The sequence below is a fragment of the Acartia tonsa genome, chromosome 10, assembly GCF_053477335.1.
Source record: "Acartia tonsa isolate MP-2025a chromosome 10, ASM5347733v1, whole genome shotgun sequence".
Classification (NCBI taxonomy): Eukaryota; Metazoa; Arthropoda; class Copepoda; order Calanoida; family Acartiidae; genus Acartia; species Acartia tonsa.
In genome coordinates, this window is record NC_137269.1 from 24,894,151 (window position 1) to 24,909,544 (window position 15,394).

Genomic DNA, 15,394 nt, shown 5'->3' on the forward strand with positions numbered 1-15,394 from the left:
TTATACACCACGAGATCTTATTTTGGTGGATATCGAAACCAAAACTTATTCAATGATGTGCATTATCAAATGGTCAAACGACTTTCAGACAACCAGCCCTATTATTGAACGACCTTAGTTCTTACTGTGTATGGCCAAGACATTCCCCTACTCTAAATATTTATGTCAAGCAACAGACAAAGCAGTTGTAAAAACAGTTTTCAATGTCTTTAGTTATGCCACTGATTCATTGGAAAATCTTTGGTTTATTTATATTATAACATTAATATCTAATTTAAACAATTATTTTTACAATAATAATTTCTATTCTTAATTAATTAAGTCTCCCTACTTCAATAATTATTCATATATAAACAAATATGTATATCAAAACTAATTGTTTCGCCCCTAGTCCCTATGGGAAAGGGCGTGAGTCGGGGGAGGTTAGGAATAGTTATTTCTCGCATCGTATTATAAACGGCTTTCCGTGAAATAGTTTAAACTATCCGAAGGTGTTTATATGTCTTACCTAAAAAGTACAACCAATTTGTACCTTTCAATTTCCGAAATCTTTAGCCTAAAACAAAAAATACTCTTTTAGTCGCCGTTTTTGGGCTCCTGCACTTTAAGGCCGACTGAAGAAACGATTTACAGAGATGCTTTGCTAGTGAAATATGTCTCACTTTTACGACTCCCATTTGACACATTTTTAAACGTCAATTATTGACTTATTGTGAGTATAATATAATATACACGCCATTTATGACCTTAACTTTCCTTGACCCAGTAAAATACGATTTTAAGGTGGCGCTTCCACTTTATATAATGCCGTTGTTTGCTCCAATGCACTTTAATCAATAAAAAGTATATTTTTAGTTTCTTCTAATGTTAAAGACTACATGGTTGGTATTTTTAATTATAATTTTAATGGCAAAAATAAAATAAAAATGTTTCGTAGAGTAATCAACTATTTTTATTGCTTAGAATAAAAATAGATTCGTAAATGGTAAGTTTTTCAATGAAATAAATTTGTTTCCTCTTGGTATTTCACTTTATTTCATAAAAAGCCTTTCCTTTTTTACTGGGAAGTGAGAAAATGCATCGTATTCATTAGTGTAGGCATTGAAAAGGCTTCTATATACTTGTTCGGATAATCTACAAACCATCCCAACCCTCTCCTCCTAAAGGGTTAAATAATGCAAACAAATACAATAGCTTTCATAAAAATTGTTTAACAATCGGTAACTCCATTTACGATATCTTATTGGGCCAGACATACATTCTACTTAAGTATATGTAACATTTTGGTTTTGCAAGTGCCAAAAACATTTTAAAGTTGAAAATGAGGAAAGTTGTCATCACTTAAGCAAGGAGCTCCAAGTGAAAACCTACGGCCGTGGCTTTACACGTAGCGCCTCCGCTCGTCGTCGGAGATGTGATGAGTTTAAAACTCAGATTAACACCGCGTCATAATTAAAGATGTTAAAAATGATTCATAATTCTGTTATGTCAGATGCGTGACATCAATAGACAGTGTAGGGGGAAGATAAGAGGCTGTGCAATCAAAGAGTTGATTGTTTGTTGGGTGTTACTTAACCTAACAGCCCGGGTATTTGGTTAAAAACGAGAGATTTAGCTATTTTAGATATCCAAGGTTGTTGGACCAGACGTTAAAGTGTCATGGACAGAAGCCTCCAAGTGGAAGTATATAAAAAATTTTGGAACATATTATACACACAAGTTATTAAGACTTTACCTAAGTTCCCCGCTGAACATGCTAGAAATATTTAATTTATTTCTCCCCAGAGTATTATTTCTTAACAACTATTTTTAAAATTTTGGTCAGAGTGGGAACTTTCAAATGGTGTTTTCACGATGAAATTAACATTGAATAAGCTGGGGGTAAGTAGGTCCAGTAAGATCACCAAAACGACTTGATCAATAGGTTTACTGTCATCTGAGAGGCTTAGTTTGAGGGCAGTGATTGGTATTTGGCAATCTGTACCGAATCTCCTTCTCTATCGGAGAATAACATTGAGGCTAGGGGCGTAGAAATGCGAATAACGATCGTCTACAGTCAGTAAGATGAGCCGTCTTTACTTCATTTGCTTATTTACTTTAGAGTTTAATTCGTAGCATTGTACGTACACTCAAATATTCTTGCAACGGTGGGTCAGTTAATGTTTGTGAAAAGAAATCTCAAATTACTTTTTTATCAAAATTTCAAAGAAATATCTTTAAATAGGGTTCTTAAACTGCAGAAATATGTCATACAATGTTGATAAATTTGTGATGGTGATTAGCGAATTTTATAAAAGATAAGATAACAAAATTTTCTGTAATTGAAGCTAAACTTAACAAAAAAGGCTAAAATGTTCTAATTGTATTAAAAAAAACCAAAAAAAACTTCTAAATGAAATAATAAATTCATTAACATTTAAGGTACCGTTAGTTTTAAATAGGGTTGGGCCAGATACATATTTGGCCTGATACCGAATATCCGGCTGATTTTTAATACCGGATATTCGGTATGCAGCCAAGGCCCTGTTGAAACTAGTGCTAAAAATAAAAGAAGCGATTGCAATATTTGCTAAAATTAATTATTTTACATTGGCTGTTATTAGAAAAGACCCAACACTCGGTAGAGGTGTCTCCTTGCCCTGCCAACTATGCACCTGTCAAAAGGATAACTCCCATGAGATAACACAGCTAAGAATATTTTTCCCATGGGCAACTATACAAGCATTTTTATAACCAGGGGAAGGAGGGGACATTGGGCTGTTCCAAAGTCTTATAATAACGTTTTCTTATTCATTGGCTTATAAATTTTAGGGACTTTTAATTAAATTTGATTGGTTGATTCATATAGTTGAGTGCAATAACGTTTCAATTACTAATTTCAAACCTACAGAAGGGTAATTTTGGGTATCATCATTGGGGATGTACATCAATTTATAGGCCATTGTCTTATCCCTTTAGACTCCTGCTTGTAACCATTAATATTATGTTTACAAGTAGCGCAGCAATAATAATAACAAAAAAAGAAAGTTTTTAGTAGCGAAACTACTCTATGATTCGAATTGTTCGTCCGTTTGTCAGAGACAGAAAAGGGGAAACGTGATTTTCACAGCTCTTATAAAAGATAGAAGGCTGATATTTTAAGGGATGAAATATGTTAACTTTTTTCATATTCACCAGGTTTCATTAACATTCGTCAATTAATTGGGGTGCTAGACCGATTCCTACATTTTTAAGTTTTAATGGTTTTCTCAGAGTACATGGCGTTCCTGCAGCTGGCAGAAATACATCTGGATGTTTTTTTGTCAAAATGTAAAAACCTCTGCCAAGAATACAGTCATACTTAAAGTAACCGCCATAAATACATCTAACACAGGCATTTATACATCCAAAATTGTCAATTTTACATCTATTTCTTGCCAATTTTACATCTAAACTTTTTTATATGTCATAAATACATCCTATACATTTTAACTAATAATAAACAATAGTGAACTGTATAGTAGACATTTATTATAAATACAAGAACATGCATACATGAGAGCCAAATACTTGTTAATACAGAAAAATCACGCATCAAAGGAAAAGGCCTTTAATTATCCTAAATTGTTAAAAATACAATTGATATTTTGTTTTAAAAAGTTACTGTTTTTTTTATAAATATAAAGAAAATTTTAATTTTTTCTTATTGTCTATGGTGAAGCCATGGCTGCCAACACAAAAATTTTAAAACCGTATTTTTGTTCTCATTACAACAATTTCCAGAGTTGACATGAGTTTTTTTACCTTAGACTTTTCCTTTAAACTTGCTTGACAATTGAAAACCTTTATATCAACACATTTATTAATGTCTAGGAGTACAGCTCTTCACAAGTCATTTTTACCTGGAGGTCGATTGTGGAAAAGCCCTTGCCTAATATCAAATTTATTTTCATAAATGGAATAGTCTATACTTGAGTAAATTATTTTATCAATTCTAGTTTGGACACGTTATTCTAACTAGTTCTTAGTTATAACTAGTTATAACTGATTAATCTGTTATAAAAATCTAGCTTCCTTTCTTTGAACTTCTTTGTACTTGTTTTTCTTGTCAAAATGATAAAATGATTTAACAAATAGCTGTTTAGGCCTTACTAAACAAAGATCATATGATTGTGATGAATATAAGCATCCATGATATGCTTCACAGCTCAATATGTTTAATATAAGGTATAGTGAATATTACAAATCTTAAACGGCAACCATGATTTTACATCAATTTCTTTTTAATCTTAAGGATGTTAGAATGCTGAAATTTCTTGTAAATATTCAATCAATATGGAGCACAATTAAGTATAAAACATCCATAGCAGTCGGACTGCTATTAAACCGATTATATTTTTCACAGCTAATTTTCTCAATGTATTATTTATTTGTAGTAACAAAGCTGCTCTAAAATTCGAAATGTCTGTCTGTTAGAGAAAAAACGGGGGGGGGGGGGCAGAGTGTAAACGTGATTTCTCAGCTCCTGTAAAAGATAGAAGGCTGAAAATTCTTGTAGCTATTTACATAAATATGGAGCATAATTAAGTACAACACATCTGTAGCGGTCAGACTGCTCTTTCTTTTCTTTATTGTGATAACAGATAATCAGCTTTATAACTCACTTTGTCCGTTTGTCTATTTTGTGCTTTGCTACTTATGAATGTTGTGAACCTTCTTTTTTTATTTAACAGTATAGTGACAAGAAATTAGGTATTTATAAGTGGATTTGTAATTTGTAAACAGGGAAAAAGGAATAAGTTATAGAATAAAGATTTTAAACATTTAACCATAATCTAATATATTAATTCTGTATATTCTTGTAGTATAAATATCTACTATACAGTTTACTATTATTTATTATTGATAAAAATGTACAAGATGTATTTATGACATATAAAAAAATTTAGATGTGAAATTGGCAAGAAATAGATGTATAATTGACAATTTTGGATGTTTAAATGCCTGTGTTAGATGTATATTTGTCAGGGTACCTACGATATTTGGCAAATTACTGTCGAATTTACATCCAGACAAACACATTGACAAAAATACATCCACTGTATTTCTGCCAGTTGCAGGAACGGCAACGTCCCTTTTCTCAACTCCTATTTAAGATAGACGGCTGAAAGTTTCAGGGGTTGAATACTTTAATATTCTGCATACTTTCATCAAGTTTTTTAGTTTAATGTTCTTTTTAATGAAACTGCTCTCAGACAATGCTGTCTAATAATACGATAAAAATAGATTGTTCAGGACGTGTATATAAAAAAAAATTTCAAGGAAAAATAAACACTGAAAAAAAAATTACTTAAACTGCAATTTAGGAAAAATTTCAGTTTATTTTCAATTTAAATACCCAATTATCGATAGTTTATCTTAGATATATATTTTTAATTTCATGAGTTATTCATCGCATCTTATTATAGATAGCTTTCCGCGGATATTAAATTGAAAATTATAAGATAAAAATCTGTTTTGTTATTTATACTATGATTTTTATTTTATTAGCCATAGAAAACTTGTTTGATACGATACAATTCATGATTTTTCAGTATGACTTTTGGTCGGTTTCGAATTAATATTGAAACATTTTGCTAAAATAAGTGAGTGAGAAATTTTTTTCTGGTATGCCTTTGAAACCGATTAATGTTCGGTTGATTACAACGGGTTCTGAGCCATACCGAAAAATCATTTATAAAATCGAAGTACATACTATTTCCTACGAATATTAAAATAAAAATATTAAATTCTCATAATTTTTTATTTCAATATCCAGGGAAAGCTGTCTCTAAAAAATAAATAATATTACTTACCTTTAAGAGCTGTTTTACAAATCTTAAGTGCAAATATGAGAAACACATTTCTAATAAATTTGAATAAATCCAGAAGAAAATATATTTTGAATTCAAATTTTTTCTATAGTAATAAAGTAAAAACAAGGATACGGATATTGATAAGTAGCAAAGCCCAAGTGATTGCAGGAAAAACCAGAATGCAGTGAATTATAGGGTGCAGATTAGAATAAAACACCAGAGGGAGAAAGGGTTTAATAACTGTATCTCCCCATCGCAACCGCCTTGTGCAACCTTTCTATTGGGTCATTGAAAATCAACCAATGGTGTCGCTTATATTTACACAGCCAAGTAGCAGAAAATAATTTAGAAGCAGACGAAAGATGTCTTTGAAAAATGAGGGGAGGTAGTTGTCTGTATATACAACTAAACTATAGATCTGTTATAGGGTGTAGGTTTGCTAATTTGTCGAGAGATGATCAAAAGAAAATGTGGACATCTATCTCAAACAACAGCCGAGGAAAGCGCCCTTCTCTTTGTTTAATTTCATCTCCACCTCAGCGTTATATAAAGCAAGTAGCATAAACATATAAATTTTTAGCTTTGCTTCTAATAACTGGGAAAATTGTAAATTCAATTAGAATGCTAAGCTTATATTATAATTTTAATAATTTTGTTATGTATGATGCCATTCCCCTATAAAAAAAATCTAGAGATTCATACAATGGAGCCAAAATTTGTATAGCAAATTACTTTGTTTTCGTTACATTTATGGAAATGCGTTCGCTAGTTGTCGGACGGGCAATGCGTCATAACCAAAGACATTAAAATCTATACCTTATGTTGATAAGTTAGAAATTCGATAATATTGGCAAGAAAAGGTGGAATGCTTTGGCCTAAACATAATCTACTCATTACAAGTAAGCATGAACAGTAAGTACTACCATAAAAAGGTTGTGTTATAAATTTGTTGGTTGACTGTAATATATATTACCAATACAGAGGTAGGATATTATAAAAATATTTAAAGATTTGCAAATTTTTTACTTTAATATATGAACAACTTACAAATGGATATATATTCATTTAATCTGCTAGATTGGCGTTCTTTGCATAATTTCAACACCCATACACACACACGAAAACACACAAACATAGACATGGAAATTGATTCTTTCACTAACAATCTTTACAAAATCAGGAATAGAACTTGTGATATAATAATAAAATATTTTCCAGTATGGCTTCGAAACCGGTTCTAAGACATACTGAAAAATCTTGTATCGTTGCGAATTCTTGACAATTTCTACGCATATTGAAATAAAATAAACATAACAAAACTGTAATAAATCTTATGATTTATCATTCCCATATAAACAACCCCTTAAATAGTAGATGTAAATATTCATTTATTTCCCGGAGGTAGTCATTTTCAGAAGATTTTCAAATTTTTTTGGAAGATTTTTGAATTTTTATTAATTATTAAAAGAAACTTGATATCAGGGATAAAAATGATCATAGCCGGGAAATAAATGAAAATTAAAAACCAAAATTAAACCACATTTTAGCATAAAAAAATGAGTTTTTTGTTTAAATGAGAATGATATTCCTGTCCAGTTTTTTGTTTAGGAATGAATATTTCTTATCCGAGGGAATAAATGATGGACCAATAGGTCATCATTTATTCACGATCGGTCCATCATATATTTCCTCGGGTAAGAAATAGTCATTCCTAAACAAAAAACTGGACAGGAATACCCCATTTTACTATTTGTGAAAGCTGTCTATAATACGATAAATAACTATAAGCAGACATTTATCATTATAGACAGCCATACTAAGTGAGGGAAGCTAAGATGTATAGAACATTTGAAAGTCACTTTTATTTCAGTATATTCAGAATTCTACTTTTCAACATTAAATTAAGAATTTTCTTAACATAAAATATCAAAATATTTTTCCTTGTCCTTGGAACAAAATAGATAGAGATATAAATAAAATAAAATTTAAAATTTCAACCACAAACACAGATACAAAATCATGGTTTTCAGTTTTACCCCTTTGTGGCAGACATCATGATTTTCTTTTAAAAATATATTCGTTTGGTAAATCAACCCCTTCTACAATATAACAAAAATTTGATTGATACACAGTGTTTCATATTTTTGGGCATATTTCAAAACAAAACAAAAACTACTGATTTGCTTGGTTGTTTTTGTAAACTATGTTGTAAACAGTAGCGCATCCGCTTGTTGGCAGTAACGTGATTCGCCATACACTGCGTAATAACAAAAAACGTTAAAGTGTCAAGTAAGCTTTATAAAAAGTTAGAAAAACTAAAACGCAACTCAACATAGGACTTCCAGACAAAGGTGGTGCAATCAAAGGGTTAATGGTCTTAAGGGCGTGTGACCATATAATAATGCAAGATTTGGTTCAGAGATGCACTAAAATAAGATCTCGTGGTGTATCCCATCCATACAAGCTATATTCAAGCTAACTATAAGGCTAAAATCATTTTTTGCTTCTAAATATTATAAAGATTAAGCTAGAATAAAATGAATAGTATCTGCTATGAAGGGTTTAATATGAAAAAGAATCTGTATTCTAAAAGTTGTGCCCCAAACTGCCATAATAATACTAACAAATATCCCAACAACAAAAATTACAAATTTGTCCCATAAAAATAAACTATAAACTTTAATTTGGATGTAAAATCTAGAATTTTTTCTAGGATTTGGCATTAACTAACTATGCATGGAGACACAATTTAAACAAGTAAGAAACTATTTTTAACTTACAGCATTGATCATTGCGATTTATTGTTCTATTCTTATAACAGAGTAAAAAGATATCTATCTGTGTGTCTGTCTGTCTGTCTGCACCAAAGGATCTTGCAAACCACTGAACCGATATGGTTCTCCTTTACAGTGTAGGTCCTGGGAAGGTTAATAACTATTTTGGAGGAAATCGCCCCTATAAAAATGACCCCCCACCCCTAAATAAATTACTTTAAAATAAAATTAAAATATAAAGTGGAGTTACTAGAGGCCTCTAGGGGGTTTAACCCAATAGTATAAATCAAGCTATTCCTAAGAATTGATTGAATTGTCAAACAATTTATCTAGTATAATAATGTCTATGCCTTGAGATACTTTGCTTATAACATTGTACCTTGTTGTCATAGGAATCAGTATTCCAAAAATCAGATGAATAGGCTTATTATAACATATAAAAATTGTTGTCCAAAAAGCAAAACAGCAGCATGTTTTAAATGGTCGTACGGACTTTCTGATAAACATTGTAGAGTTGCTACCTAAGTCGTACCTAATTGTTATAGAAATCACCATGCAAAGTTTGCAATCTACTGGACAATTCTAACATGTTTAAATTAAAAAAACTAACCGTTTTGGACGCGGACCCTAATTATAGAAAAACTTCGCTTTAAAAAAATTTATAATTGTGTTAACAGTGCAGTAGATGTCAAAATTATTTTCTTTACTGTCAACATTTGTAACATATTATTAACTAACATTTAATATGGTTTTAATTTTAAATTCATTTTAAGTTAGTTTTGCGAATCTTGCTTGTATAAATTGTGAAATGAAATAGTTCTTTGAATTATTAAGTAAAGCATATTTTTTTCATGTTTATCGTCCGATTTTCAAACTTTTATGTATATTGTTTCACGCAAGAATAAGGCATGCTATGGTTTAATTTTTAGCTAATCTAAAATTACGCCATTATAAAAGCCAAAATTAAAGCTAAACAAGGAAGACAACATACATAAAAGTGAAGCTCCAGAACGATATGACATACGAACATTAACTATTGTAGAGTGTCAGAACTGAATATGCAATATAAAAATATATAAGTTTTGACAAAATTGTACGTAAACTTGTACGCAAAACTTCTTAAATACAGAATACTTTTTAATGACATACTGACTTTTTAGGACGTGATTATAGAGATACTTTGCTTATAATATTGTACTTTGTTGTAATATTAATAGGTATCAGTGCAATAAGTAGGTACTTAAATGCATTTATTGGTTAATTCTATTATTGGAGCACTTTCTTTGTATTGGCCCTTGACAGGTTTTATGCTAGAATCCAAAGGCTAGGAATGCAGCAATTATAAAAGTCAACGTTTCGCCCATTGAAGTTCATTGATCTTAGCATGATACAAAATTACAAAAAAAACTATCATACTTAAAAAGACACTATTTTATCATAACAACTATTTATTTTTCCAATATGGCTTTGAAACCGATCAACACCCACTGGATTATAACCAGTTATCAGCCATACCAAAATATTATAAAGAGCATCGTATGACAGACAATTTTCCACGAATGTTAGAATTAAAAAATCATTAAACTGATACCAGTTTTGTTAGTCTCTAGAGCCGAAAGCCCGGGTTAACAGATTTGTTTTATTTTAATATCCGCAGAAATTTGCGGCCCTTGCGTAATGTGAAATGCGTTTGCTAGTAGCTGGGAAGGTTTCTTGTCGTTCCTGCCCATAACCCAAACATAATTGTTATAATATAATCTAAATTCCTTCAATAAAAAGTAAATTGTTGTTGTGACTTTTACAGAAATTTTTCAGAAAATATTTAATTCGAGAATATCCTTTTAATCACACTTACACACAAAAAAAACTTCCCATTTACATTAGAGTGGTTTTCATGGACTTTGTGTAACGGTGTATCACATTGTACTATACGTTTAAGATCTGACTGTGTTTTAGATATGTAAAATATGACAAGAGTCACCCTCCTAATTGTAGTAAAACATCATTTCAGTTTTAAAAATCATTTAAAATCGCTAAATTCAAAATAGAAAATGGAAAAAAATGATAAATAAATCAAAGTGAAAATTTATAATTCAAAATTATAATTCATTATTTTTATCTACATTTGATATGCCTGAAAGATCTAATTAATGATTAAGTTGATTTTAATACTTTGAATAAATAATACTCAGCAATTAATAAATATACTAAACTCTCAAAAAAAGCTTAAATGATCTTTTATCTCATAGTCGACATAGAAAATAGTACATATTGGCATATTAAGATTAGTATATCGTGGATATATCAGCCACTCTACTAACTGACAAATTTACCCATTACCTTTGCATGTCGACAAAATGCTAACAGTTTTTACATAGCCATAAATTAGCAGATAAGGCATTTAAGCGAAAGTCATAGCTCACCCATAAGTGTGCATGAGAGCATGTTTAGGAATTTAGATTAAAAAAAACCTACTAAAATGTCACCTAGAATAACATGAAATATTTACCAGTTATCATGCAACTAACAGGCTTATTAGATTAGAGGAATAATTTTATACAAATGTACATTACATAATACATGTTGTCCTTTCCCTAAAACCTATTTCTTGCCCTTTCATTGGGTTCTTACCTTACTGTATCCTTTAACCACTCGGCCCACCTCAAAAAATGTATGAATCTTGGACACCCTTAGGGAGGGGGGGCATTATCTTCTTTTCCCAAAGAAATATAAACCCCTAAACACACACAAACACAAGATATTTTTACTTTTATAATGTAGGGATAGAAGATAGAAATCAATAATTTTTCATGCTTTTTTAATCTACTTCCCATAACTTTATTAGAGTAATTACCAATTTTTATCAGGAATTTTTGTGACTCAAAAGTCTGTTTATTAAATTGTAAAATGCTTTTTAGACGACATATTTTTTTTAACAAAATCATTATTGAAGGAAATAATTATTATCTCATTTCATGGTTTAAAATAGGTCACTTAAAGTGCATGCATGTTTCATTTTATGCAATTTTATTGAAAAATGTGCATTAATAAGCTGCACTTATTTTAAACGCTTATACTGTTTCCTATTTACTAAAGTAACTGAATATCTTTACGTTTTTTTTCTGTTAGTGTGTATGTCTTGTAAGATCTGGAAAACTTCTATATTTTATTTGTAAATTTAGTGAGAGAACATTGATTCCTATTACAACAAAATAAGTTATTTTTAGCGAAGCATCACTATGATCAATTCCAAAATGTTCGTATGTCCCGAAACAGAATACTCCATTTAATAATTTGTAAAAAGTTTAATATGCATACAAATGCCTATCACAACACTATCCTAATAATAAACTGAATTTAAATATTCATTTAAATAACAATAACCTTTGTACATCGTAAAGATACCAAGTAATCTATGAGGGTAGGTAGTGAACCATAAAGTAAAAGATGTTGTGAAAAGCGGATAAAAGTTTCAGGTGTTTTAAGTAGGGAAGCTACTCTATAATTTGAAATGTCCGTATGTCCGTCTGTCTGAAACGTTTTGGGGGCAACGTGATTTTCTCGGCTCCTATAATTGATAGAAAGCTCAAACTTCTTGTCAACATTCCTATCAATATGGAGCATAATTAAGTATAAAACATCCATAGCGGTCGGACTGCTTTAAGCAGCTTTTTAGCTGCTTTTATTTTTCATAACTGATTTTCTTGGCTCCTGTAAAAGGTAAAAGGCTAAAACTTCTTCTTAATTCCCGTCAATATCAAGCATAATTAAGTATAAAAAAATATTGACTGATTTGCTATTTATGTCATCCATCATGTTGTTTTTCCTTCCAGATGCTAGGTTTCAAACAGCTTGGATAATCTATACCTTAATGTCAGAAGAAATTCTAAAATTTTGTTTAAAGGGAAGATTTATTTATCTCCATTGTCCTAAACCTAAATCTATGCTTATATGCAGGTGTGTCAACAAAATTGTCCCACTTTGAAAAAAAAAATCAGAAATAGATCAGCGGCTTGCGAATAGGGGATGTAGTGTAGAGGCTATCATCGCCCCTTTAAAATGGGGGTTGGCTGAAAAAAAATTGTGAAAGAAGAACTATATAATTTCAATTTTAGGTAGGGGGTAATACCCCCTCACGTAAACGCATGGTGATAGCTTTACATAATTCATTTTAACATTTGAAATTCTGACAATTTACGTGGAACACCCTGTATATTGTAGAGAGGAGGAGAGTAGAGGAAAATTATAAAATTATCCAATTTAGCCAATTGAGCTTAATCAAGTCACCTAGAAAGAAGCAATACTCTGGGCTTTTATATTTACCCCATAGAATATTATATTTGTTAGAATTACATAATGTAGTTACTTAAATACTTTATTGAAAATCATAGGATAATGATTAATAATAAGATCCGATATTCTAGGCTTTTATATTTGCCTCATAGAATATTTTATTTATTAGAATATTTTGATGTAGTTGCTATTCTCTATTTTAAATCATAGAATAATGTTCAATAATAAGATCCAAAATTGTAGGCTCTTATATTTACCTCATAGAATATTTTATTTGGTAGAATATTATGAGGTAGTTCCAAGTATTCTATATTCTAAATCATAGAACAGTTATCAATAGAAAGAAGCAGTCTAGGATTTTACATTTGCCTCATTAAATATTTAAGTTGGCAGTATATTACAATGTAGTTACCACTGTTCTATATTCTAAATCATAGAATAATGGTCAATAATAAGATCCAAATATTCTAGGCACTTACATTGCCTCATAGAATATTTTATTTGGTAGAATATTTTGATGTAGTTACCAGTATTCTCTATTCACATTTGCCTCATTAAATATTTGAGTTGGCAGAATATTACAATGTAGTTACTTAAATACATTTTTGAAAATCATAGGATAATGATCAATAATAAGATCCGATATTTTAGGCTCTTAAATTTGCCACATAGAATATTTGATTTGGTAGAATATTTTGATGTAGTTACCAGTATTCTCTATTTTAAATCATAGAAAAATGGTCATTAAAAAGATATTTATCTATTATAAACATTTAAAAATACATAAATTCATAGTTTGTTTCATGTTTAACTCGAAATAAATTATATAAAAACAACAAAAAGATCCAATATTTTAGGCTTTTATATTTGCCTCATAGAATATTTAATTTGGTAAAATATTATCATGTTATATCCAATAAATACTGTTATATATTATCATAGAGCTTTAAATCATACTCAATAGAAAATTATATTTGCGAGAATATCACAATGCAGTTATTTTTAATATTTACTGAAAATCATAGAATGATAGTCAATAATATTATATATAGACATTTATGTTTTCCTCATAGAATATTTTATTTGGTAGAATATCTTCTTTTACCCATACAATGATCATAAGTTCTATGCAAAATGTAATAAACTCTCCTAAAGACCAAGTTTTTAGTAAGAAACACACCCAAAATTTACACCCAATACTTGTAATAAACCCTACATAATTCTTACATATTATTAATCTATGTACCTTCCTTTCAATTATATATCTCAATGTGTGTGTGTGTGTGTAAGTGTAAGTGTAAGTGAGTCAGTGTATGATTTTATAGACGTAAATTTAATATGTTAGTCTGTACGTTTTGTGTGTGTGTGTGTTTGTGTCTTTGTATCACATTATACGTCTGTTAGTTTGTTAGTCTGTGACGTTTTGAAAATGTTTTATTTGTTATTTAACACACCACAGACTTTCAAGCACAGGATGAGCAAATTAAGAAACTTTTATTGTTCAAATACTTAAAAAATAATTGATATTTGATTGACAAGCCTCTAGGGGCTTTGTCTCAAGAGGTAATTTAAAAGAATTAAGTACCTCTGGAGCTGCCACCACTAATTTCAAATAATTTTTGTAAAAAAATGAGGGAGCTTTTTTTGGGGGGGGGGGAAATAGCCTAAAACCACCACAGGATCAGTTGGTATATTCCCTGAAGAGTATGTAGAATCCAGTCGGTTCAGTGGTTACCGAGATCTTAAGGAACGAACAGACAGAGAAGGGTGTCCCATAGAGTAGTGGTTAGCGCACTACGCTGTGGTTGGGAAAATCCGAGTTCAAGTCCCCACATAGACATTGCACTTGGATGACAAATGTTGTTGCAATTTGTCAGAATATAATCACACAACCTTCCCTGTGATGCCCTTAGGTTGTAAGGGGGGAGATTTGTAGGAAGTTAGGATCCTACCTAACAAGCAACTGTAATCGTGCTTTCCCTCGTCCATGCTCCTCATTGGTATGAGAGTGCCATTAATTAGGGTGGCTTAATATGGAAAACCTGCCAAAACTCTAGGCCAGGGTGATGTAATAATTGAGTAGCTTCCACGAGAATTGCGGGTCAGCTTGTAATGTAACATAGAATACACTCAGCTGTGCACGAAGCTTACCAATCTAGGATTGGTCAAAGGATTATCACCTCCAATCTCCTCGTGTATCTGAATCCTAGCTTTAGAGAATCAAGGCTACATACACACACACGAGCAGACAGACGGACGAACAGACAGACATCAAGCTACATTGTATAATAGATAATTTGTCTAGAAAAGCTCTACTTTCAATATGAATTTTTTAAAAATCGAGGGTCTGTGATTATTTCTAAAGTTAAATTCAATAATTAATTACACCAATTAAAAAAATATACCTAAAATAAACCAAGACTCATAAGTCAGACGCGTGATTATAACAGTAATAGAGGATTTAATACCCAGCAAGAAATAATCAAAACTGAA